The sequence below is a fragment of the Plutella xylostella genome, chromosome 17 (genome assembly GCF_932276165.1).
Source record: "Plutella xylostella chromosome 17, ilPluXylo3.1, whole genome shotgun sequence".
Lineage (NCBI taxonomy): Eukaryota > Metazoa > Arthropoda > Insecta > Lepidoptera > Plutellidae > Plutella > Plutella xylostella.
Genome location: NC_063997.1, coordinates 3245110 through 3256319, shown reverse-complemented (window position 1 = coordinate 3256319; position 11210 = coordinate 3245110).

Sequence of the window (11210 nt, the reverse complement as noted above, 5' to 3'; positions counted from 1 at the left end):
TAAAGTCTATTGTTTTAGTTGAATTCAGGCATGTTGTTATGACTATCGTTCTGTTTTGATGGTACGGTAGGTAAATAAAAATAAAACTTAACATGTGGTCAAATATATTGTGAAAACCCGTTATAGGAACCAAAAAGTGCCTTCTTCTAGACATTTAGTAGTAATGGGAGGCACCACGCACATATAGGTTCTGTTTTAAAATACTCACGTTACATAGTTTACAAAGTGATGTTGGGTTTTTTTGCATGCGTGTTTATATTTATGAATACATAATAATAAATTTAGCCAGTTTAAGAGTTTCCTACCCAGATGCGGGTATTCCCACATAATTGCATATACCTGTTTTTGTTTAGTGCGTGGGCAAATTTTAGTACTAGTCACTACCCTATTTGAAGACCAGTCTTCTTTCGATCTCGTTTGCTTTCCATGCTTTGGTATCGCCGTGTAGGCACTGCGTGGTACTGATAGTTTTTCATAGCTTAACATTCTGGAGATAATCCGTTCTTTATTTTATATATTAAATTATTTTCAGCAAAAATAATAGAATAGAATAAAATTTGGGTCGGGTGCGTCCTGGGACTCCTGGGCGGGCTATTTGTATAATATTTAATTATGGTTTTCTATGTCTTTTAAATAAAATGTGTATTTTATATATATATATATTTTGCGTATATGCGATTTTCACACTGCCACGCAACATGATGTTGCGTGATCTGCTGTATGGTGTTCATGATTTGAGTAATACATAATTGTGTTTTAAACAATATGGAGCATACTGTCTGAGTTTGAAGTCTATTATTTTATTTCAGATACAAATACAACAAGGGCAAGTATCAAGTTGATCAAAATCTGGTGAATTAATTATTTCACAACGTGAAATTTCCACTTGTCAATTTAGTATTTGAGATAAAATAATAAACTTTAGTGAACGCACATGTTTCAAAATTATATGATTCCCATAAAGCGACGTCACGCACGGTAAAATAATTGCATCTCCTCATACTTACGTATTTATTTTAAACAATATTGATCGTACCTACTTATTATTTTATTGAATCATAATTCTGGAATAATTCTAAGGAGCGCCTCTGATACCCGATATTTTTTTTATTCTTATACCATCCATTCCTGGGGCCCTGAAATTATTTTTAGATTAAATACTTACATAAAACACGATACGTTTTATTTAAAAAGAACGTCTTGTTACCGATTTGATACTCACAACGCCCCCGAGGGGTTTCTAGGAAATATTCGCCGTGAAAAGTAATATCGCTGAACAAAGAAAACTTTCCAAGAAAAAATATGTTTTTCTCCGACAAACGAGTCTCAGAATATTCTGGAGAAGCTAACAAAAGATTTCGACCTAAAATAATAATTGATGTCGCTTCCTAGATGTTCAAACATTACCGGAAGGAAAATAATGCTCTACATACATTATGTATACACATAGGGTAGGTACACTTAAGATTTATTGTTTGAAAAGTTGAGGGATTGATAGTAAGAATAAGTCAAAAGCTTAGATCATACCAAACAAAAAATTACCACATCAAAAAAGTTTCGGATCACAGATTAGACAGATAAACCCATCAAACTTATGGGACCCTATTTTTCTGTCAAAGGGTAACAGAGTGCCATAGTACACTGATGTTTCGGTTAACCAGCCTAGCCCCTGTATTTTGTAACTCCAAGTGGAATCGGTTGCTATGAAATGGCTGTCAACTAAGAGCATTATTAATTAATGACTCTTTACAGATAAATCTGATTTTAAATGCGTTTGTGTGTTTGAAGTTTCCTTCATATTTTTTTAATAAGATTTGTTTTGTTGTTTTATTAATAAATAGCTAAAGCTGAGTTGCAGATAGCTGCCTTGCTTTGACAGTATATGGAGAGAAAGAAACAGGCATAGATTTAATTCTGACATTAGCATAAAAACTCTATCTGCAACACGTAAGCATTTGTAAGGTATAACGGCTTTTTAAGGTATAAGTTGGTTCCAGTTATCATGGGTTTCTAACGCCCAAAAAGTTACAGAATACAGGGGCAGCTCATATCGAACGAGAGTAATAAATGTTTTATTCCGGCTACAGTACGCGGCAATTGCACAAATTGATGTTATTATTTTCAGTTGATTGATACTTTCTGTATGACGTAAAGGGGAGTGGCTTTAGCGTTGTGTTATATTAACCTAGACCAAAAAAAAGAGTTGCCATAATTATGTTTGTTGTGAATTTGATTGGACACTTATTTAAACATAAATTTAATCACATGATCTACTGGTCAATCTAGATATCTACGTTGGATTTGGTTATAGAAGGTCATAGAATGTTGATGATGATCACCTGATTTCTAACCATTGATGATGATCCATGCTGTCGCATGGGCAGTTAGGCCTAGCTCTCTCCAGTCGTATCGGTCATCAGGTCATCATGAGGTCGTCTTCATCATCACAACCCATCACGTCTCTACTACTGGGGCACGCGTCTCCTTCTATGAAGGAAGGGTTTAAGGCCCAGTCCACCACACTGTCCTAGTGTTGAGATTATTATTATGAGAGTGATGGAACTGAGAGAGCTAGGGCACTATTATTTACTGCAGTATATTTGTAAACTAATCTTTTTATTTTTATTATTATTTATTAATTTAAGGACCACATAAAAGATAGTTAACACATTTAAATAACATTTGAGTGAAATACAGGACATATGCACTTCTAAATAAAAATGTAGCCACAGCATGTGTAACATTAAAGAGCGTTACCTAACTAAAAATAATAACTTAAATATAAAATAAGTATACAGATCACAAAATATTTTGTATACATTAAAAGTAATGTGTGTGAGCAATTGTCACATGGGCATGAGAACTATATGAGATATGAGTTAGTTTTTTTTTTAAATATAAATTATATAGATTATTTATCATGAGCACAGTTGGATAATTTTGAGTAGGTGGATAGTAGTGTGGTAAATGTCGATGCTATATTTTAAAGTATTATATAAAGCCATAATTCGGTTAATGGGGGCATGGTCTCCAACGTTTGTTCTACATATGGGCAGTGTAAACGGAGCATCTCTTATAACTCTAGCTGAGACTTTGGGGACATTTAGAGATATCCTCTGTAATAGTTCGGGACAATCAATGATACCGTGCATCAGCTTGAAAACGAAAATTAGGTCTGCGCGAACACGCCTAGTCTTCAATGATTCCATTCTAAAGTGATTAAGCCGAGCTGAATAGGATGGAAGGGATTTGCATAAGTTTTGAGAATAAGATAGGTGATACAGGAAACGTTTTTGCACTCTTTCAATACGGTCACTGTGCACTGCGTAGACAGGGTTCCAGGCAGGGCTACAATATTCTAGAACGGACCGGACATAACTATTGTAAAGAAGTTGTAGACAGGCAGTGCTGCGGAATACCTTTGTCTTGCGTATGACAAAACCTAAAATTTTGTTTGCTTTACTCACGAGGTGTTCGATATGAGCGGTGAATTTAAAGGTACTGTCCACTACAACTCCAAGATCTCGAGCAGTTTTAACACCCGGTAATATTTGGCCATTAATTATGTAGGACCATTCTGTTGGATGCCGTTTACGAGTGAAATTTATCTCAAAATCAAAATCAAAAATATTTATTTAAACACCTATGAATTTAAATGAGTAAGTACAATATTATGAAATTGAATTGGAAGTGTGTGAGTTAGTAAATTTACGAGTTTTGGTGGCTTCCACACTAGGCTCGGCCTGTGTCGTGGATGCCGGTGTACCGGTTATAAAAGGTATAATATTAACAAAGAAGGTAGGTAGCACTTACAGTAAAAACAAATGTAAACAATGTTTAAATTACTAAGACTAATCTGAAAGCACTTAGATGTGTTGAGAGTAGGGAATACAAGCCCGGGATCCCGCTCCCCGGGATCCCGGTCATTTTCCAGTCCCGAAATTTTTGGGATTAAAATTGGCTAATCCCGGGATTTTCGGGATTGACAAAAAAGGGTAAATTAGTATGTAAGGGTATTCTCGTAGCTTTGTTGTCATTAGTTAAATGTAAAATGATTGTTTTCTACCCGTGTGACGTCACAGATATGATAATTTATAAACAAATATGGCTGACACCGTTTTCGCCTGTTTATGAAAAGTAGAACTTTTAAGTTAAAGTTTTGCAATTGGCAAGGTCCAAAAAAATTATAGATTATTTTGTTTGGTCTAATACAGCAATTATTAATGATATTAGACCTGCTTTAGGGGCGTCTTGCACAACAAAGTTAAATAAAATTAAATAGTTTGTCTCTTGCTCTGACAGTATAATGTCAGAGCAAGAGGTCATAGATTTATTTTATTTAACTTTGTTGTGCAAGATGCCCTAAAAACTAGCCTATTGTTTATCTATATTTTTTTTAAGAAGTATATTTTTTCAACTAAGTATGGTCTGACAAAGTTAAATTATAAATACTGTGTCTCCAATAAACTTAAAAACTTTGATTCGTTAGACGTGTTTTTGTTAGTGACCTTAATCCCGGGACTATCCCGGGATCCCGGGATTGTCTTCATCCAGTCCCGAAATCCCGGGATCCCAAATAAAGGCCGGGATTGTATTCCCTAGTTGAGAGTCATGTTATTCGCCTCACACCAGTTTGCTAAGCTGTTGATGTCAGTCTGCAGCTGGTGACAATCTTCAGGTCTTTTTATTTCTTTATAAACTTTTAGATCATCAGCATACAAGAGAGATTTCGAGTAGGTGATAACTACTGGGATATTATTGATAAAAATGGCGAATAAAAGAGGTCCTAAATGAGAACCTTGTGCAATACCGGAAGAGATTGGAAGCTGCTTAGATTTATATCCGCAGAGTGCGACCAATTGAGAGCGGTTATTTAGGTAGCTGGCTATCCATCTAAGTAGGGAACCGTGAATGCCCAAGTAAGCTAACTTATTTAAAATAATATTATGGTCAACGACATCAAACGCCTTGCTAAAGTCTGTATAAATAGCGTGGACTTCGTTACCTCTATCAAGCGTGGACATTATATCGTCTGAAGGTAAAGCCAGCTTAGTAAGGGTTGATTTTTTGGGAAGGAAACCATGCTGTTCGTATGCAAGAAATGGTTTAACCTGCCAGTAAATTCTTCTTACTACTATGCTTTCTAGGAGCTTACTAATAGCACAAAGAATAGATATTGGCCGATATTTCTGAATGTCAGACGAGAAGCCGGATTTTGGAATGGGTACTACATGTGCTAATTTCCATTGTGCTGGGTATTGCCCTAGTTGTAATGTAAGATTAAAAAACCGGCCAAGTGCGAGTCGGGCTCGCGCACAAAGGGTTCCGTAGCAGCAAAATTACAGTTAAATCAACCTATCTCAAAAACTATAAGAGATACTTTGATCAAACCAAAAATCGTTGAAAGAGTTAATTAGCATGCATCACCTCTATTTTTTTTAGAATTTTATACCCCGTAGTTATAAAAATAGAGGGGGGGGGACATACTTTTTACGACTTTGAGAGCTGATATCTCAAAAACCGTTCACTTTAAGAAAAATATTTTTTAGAAAACTTTATATCATTTTAAAAGACCTTTCCATTGATACCCCACACGGGTATGTACATCGAAAAAAAAAATTTCATCCCTCAGTTACATGTATGGGGGGCCCCACCCCCAATTCTTTTTTTTACTATTTAGTGTCATATTTTTGTAGCGGTTCATACAACACATATTCCCATCAAATTTCATCACTGTAGTACTTATAGTTTCCGAGTAAATCGGCTGTGACAGACGGACAGACGGACAGACGGACATGACGAAACTATAAGGGTTCCGTTTTTGCCATTTTGGCTACAGAACCCTAAAAATTAGCAGAAGTGGTTTAACTAAAGTAGTGCGGCATTGTTTAAGGAAGTATGGTGGCAAAGAGTCTGACCCGGAACCTTTGTTTGCGTCCAGTTTGTCCAATGCTCTTTTAATTTCTAATGATGTGATTGTAATTGTTGAGAGAGTATGATTCGCAATACATTGTTCGTCAGTTGGCGGTGTTATACTAGCAGCAGGTTTAAACACAGAGTTGAAGTATTCACAGAACAGATCACAGATGTTTTGACCACCGGAGGCTGCTTGTTGCCCAAATTTCATTGTATGAGGAAATTGATGACTATTTTGTTTTGTGTTTTTAATAAAGCTCCAAAATAGTTTGGGGTTTTTGTCTAAGTTATTTTCAATGAAATTTTTGTACTGAGTGTAGCAATGTCTGGTTAATTTAGCACAGCGATTGCGGAGTAAGTTATAAGTTAATTTGTCTCGAGGGTTACCGAATTTCTTAAATTGACGATAGTATGAGTCTTTTTCTTTTAAGGATTTTATTAAAGCTTTACTGTACCATGTGGGATAATTAGCGTTTTTACGAGTTTTGATTGGAACGTGTAGTAGGAATAATGAGTGCAAAATGCTGTAGAAGTTATCTATAACTTTGTTGATATCGGTAGCTCCTTTAATCTCAAGGGCATCATGCCAGTCAATTAACGATAGTTCAGAGTTAATCGCTTCATAGTTAGCCTTATAAAAATTGAAAGATTTAGTGTAATTTGCCTGAAGGTTTTTTTTTGGCATAGCATGAACGATTATTTCTAGTGGAGGGTGAAATTTGTCTACTGTAGTGAGTGGTGCAGTACATAAGTCTACCTTAATGGTATCTGAGGAGTTGGTTAAGACCAAGTCCAGAGTTCGACCAAGTGAGTTTGTGACGCCATTACACTGTTCCAGGATATTATAATTGATACAGTCTAGGAAGCTGTTTTCAACTTGTGATGAGGAGGGTGCTGGGACAAGTGACCGAGAATCCGAAGACTGTAGCCACATAGTTTGAGACAAGTTAAAGTCACCAATAACAATGTTCAATGCATTTTCATGGACGCAATAATTAAGAGTTTTCGACAAGTTATTGCAAAGCTCATCAGTGTAGGATAGGTTTAGCGGTGGAGGATTATAAGCTACACATATGTTTAGAGTTATAAATTTGTGACGACTGTTGCTTTGTATCTTATTATCATTTATAGCCAATGTTACCCAGAGCAGCTCACAATTACACTCCCATTCAACATTTCTATTAGCTTCAATATCTGAGCGAACTGCGATCAGCACCCCGCCGCCATCAGTCTTATTTTTGAAATTATCAGTAGGTCGATCGCGTCTATAAACAGAGTATCGATGGTCAATAAATTCATAATCGTAAACAGAATCGTTAAGCCACGTCTCAGTAAAGACAATTATGTCGTAATTTGCACACAGTATAATTGTTTTGATTTTATCAGTTTTAGTTCTCATGCCTCTAAGATTTTGGTAATAAATTTTGACATTGAATTTAACTAAGATATAGGAAAAATATTTATAGAGTAAGGAGAAGTTACAATTGGTTTATCATTACATTGCTCTTTATAAGAATCGAAGGAGACACGTCATTTTTACGCACAAAAATTTGACCGTTACGGATCCAGCAGTATTTGTAACCCTTTTCTTTGACGGCGAGTCGAGTGGCAGCGTGCAGTGATTTGTTCAATGGGTATAGATGTTCCGAAACATAAATGAGTCGCTTATCCCCTTTCAGTCCCACATGCTTAGAATTGAGCCTCTCAGCCGAAGGTGTCTTAGTGTTGAACGACTTGACTGCAGCCAGCAGGTCATCCCTGCACCTGGAGCTCGGAAGTTTAACTACAATAGACCGAGGTCTGGGAGAGTCCTTGTTAATTTTGCTCACACGGTAGCAAGAACGTATTTTCTCTTCAGCAAGTTCATATGAGACGGTGGATGCAATCTGTTTAACGATTTCAAGGACGTTTTCATTGCGGTGTTCCGGCACACAGTCAATCTCCACGTTGCATTCCCTGGCGGTCTGTTCCGCAGATGCTACCCGAGAGGTTAAATCTGCAACCTTAAGTGACAGAGCGGAGTTCTCCGTCTTTAGGTATTGAATATCTTGATGAGCTTCAGCCAGTTTCTTCAAAGCATCTTTCAATTCAGCGGACAAAAATTCGATAGAATGCGAAAACTCATAAGCTATGGAGTCCAGGCCCTTTTTAAACTCACCCAAAACTGAATTTCTGAGCGTATCGACTAAGCTTTTAAGTTTGGTATCAATAAGATTTTCGAACGTCTCGGCATTCATCATTGTAGGATTTGTAGGTAAAAATAGGTAGGTATGTTTATTGGTGATACTTATTATGCTTGTGCTCGGTTCTGTTTTTCCATTCCGCCAAGATCACACGTCACGCCGTACTTAAACAAAGCAAACATGCTCAATATGAATGGCAGACAAAAACTGTATCTTGCGCTGATGTTATTTGAAGTTATTAAATCTAAACTACCGGAATATCTATATGAGAAACTCACCTGGCGCGCTAGGACAGGTTTCATCCCACGTGGCTCATCTTATCTCCTGTCTGTTCCCGAACATCGCACTGCAGCTTTTAGGGGCAGTTTCCGCTACTTGTCTTCAAAGTGCTGGAATGACCTTCCCCCACCACTGCGAGACCTTAAATCAAAACCAACATTTAAGAGAAGGTACCAAAGTTATTTACTTGATTTGCAAAAGAGACTCTAGTCTGTAAGTATGTAGCTAATCAGGAAAGCATTGCAAAAAGCACACAACAACACAACGTTTTCCCTAGTTTAATATAATATATTATTATATTTTTTTTTATAATTATTAATTATTACAATCGGATTCCAGTTTATACATAATATATTCTTATCATATTATATTGTACCTGTTATATTGGAGGAATGGAATTGTATTTCAATTACTTACTGTATTTTTTCTGAATACAAAGTTACATTGATACTTATAATTATCAATTTAATTTGGTACCTGAATTTTTAGATTTTTGTATTCCTCATAAGTGCATATGACAGCATGGATTATTAAAACAAACAACTTTGCCTTATCACAAATTTTGCATTGTAAAGATAAAAATAGAAATGGTTTTTCTTACTTACCTTTAGTTTATGTCCCAAATGCTTGTTATGTAAGTTCTTTTCTGTGTTCCCACTTTAGCACTTTTGTTCGCATTACAGCTACACTATTTCAACAACATTATTAGTGCATGTTTAATATATGGGTGAGAATAGTAATAGCACATACACAATGTAAATGTACATAAGTTTTCCGGTTCGGGCTAGCGACAGAATAACAGCGTCACGGGGCAGTTCTGTTCCGTGACAACAACGCTGAGTCGCCCGGCCCATTCACACTAACCACAACTACTGTAAACCGCCTGTTACAGTAATTCAGTAATTTATTTTACAACTACCCACACAATTGTGAAAATAATTATGTGTATTTATATTTTAATAATGTTCCAATTTATTAACTGTGTTCATGTCATGTATGTAGGTAGTTAGTCCAGTACAAATTTAATGTTTATGTTTTGTATTGTATTGTGTATGTTTGTGAATTAGTGTGAATAAATGGTATGAATTTGAATTTGAATTACATGCAGTATTCAGTAGGTACTAGGCGTTGACAATTATACTTGGGCTCGAGTCACTTGTCTTATCTGAGAGTTGTTGATCTATGCCCACTTGCTGTGACGTCGTTCGATTGCCTGCGAGCGGGCGGCTGCAGAAATTGCACGCAGATATGGCCCGGATGTCGTAGCGCGGCGTGTCAGAACAGTCTGGCGTACTCGAAGCTACCCGTAGTTCAATAATGTTTTGTCAAAAAGTAGCACGATCACTTTTTTGTTAATTAGTTCACTTGAAACCACTTTTCACGATTGTATATTATCGTTTTAAATATTATGTTAACTGGTATATTGTTTCGAGATAACTTTGGTGCGTAAATACGTTTAGAAGTAATTTTAATTCTGTGATCAAAGAATAGCGATGTTTACTACAAACAGTTCAGGTCAAAGATCTTATTGGAATCTATATCCAGATCACGAAGGTCGCAACTACACCAGGAAAACATTATTATTAATATGTCTTTTCCCTGATACCGGATAATTTACTATATTATTTAAACGGACCTTTTTACAGACATTATTGTTTATAGCATAGGGCAACTGAAAAAATGTTCACACGAAAACAATACAATGGGTCAACGTACAAACTTACAAAGGTATAAAGTATACCTAATCACATTTCTTTGAACTTAAATAATTGTAATTAACTGCTTAATTATACTGCCATTATTACTTACCATATTATGATAACTACTGATTTTTCTGTACCTCATACAGATTGACTCATCATCATCATCATCCTTCTAACCAAATTGGCAGCTATCGGCTGCACGACACATTCGCTGACCTTCAGGAATTACTTGCATAATAGACAGAAATACGTGGACTTTGGAAACAGATACTCAGAACCTTTTTCAACATACTCAGGAGTAAATCAGGGTAGCAACATGGGACCATTAGAATTTATTATAATGATCAATGACCTTCCCGAAATCCTGATGGACGCTACTTGTCTGTTGTTCGCAGATGAACTCAAACTGTTTTGAGAAATTAGAAGTGAATAAGACGCGATTAGGCTGCAGCAGGATATTGACAGGGTCGTAGCATGGGTTGCGACAATAAGCTAGAGTTTAATGGTTCGAAGTGCGTGCAGATGACGTTCAGAAGAGTGCGCGAGCCGCTGCGACACCAGTACACGCTGGGTGGCGGCGCGCTGGCGCGGGTCAGCTCCGTGCGGGACCTCGGCGTCAAGTTCACCTCCACTCTGTCAATTTAGTAATCACATTGTGAATATATGTAAAGGTGCTTTTAAAACTTTAACTAAATTAAATATAATCTCATGCTGGAGCGTATTCAAAATAAATGTTTAAGGTATCTTTACCTAAAAATGTACGGAGTGTATCTGGGCTATCCTTTGTTGTACCCATCTTTATATATTTTAGGTATGGTGGGGTACAGCAAGATTGAAGTTAGGAGAGACCTGGCTTTGACCAAAATGATATTTATGGTGTTTAGAGGATGGTTGTGCAATCCCACTGTGCTGGAGAGCATCGGGCTCGCGGTGCCGGCGGGCGGGCGCGGGCTGCGGCGGCGCGCGGGCCGGCTGCTCGCGGCGCCCACCGCCCGCACCAACCTGCTACATGAGGCTCCAGTCACTAGGGCTATTAGGCTTATCAACAAGGCATCTGAGAGGACTGACATTCTCACATGTTATTTGGGTGAGTTCGTAAAGGTTATGTTAAATATGTTAAGTGTTGGTT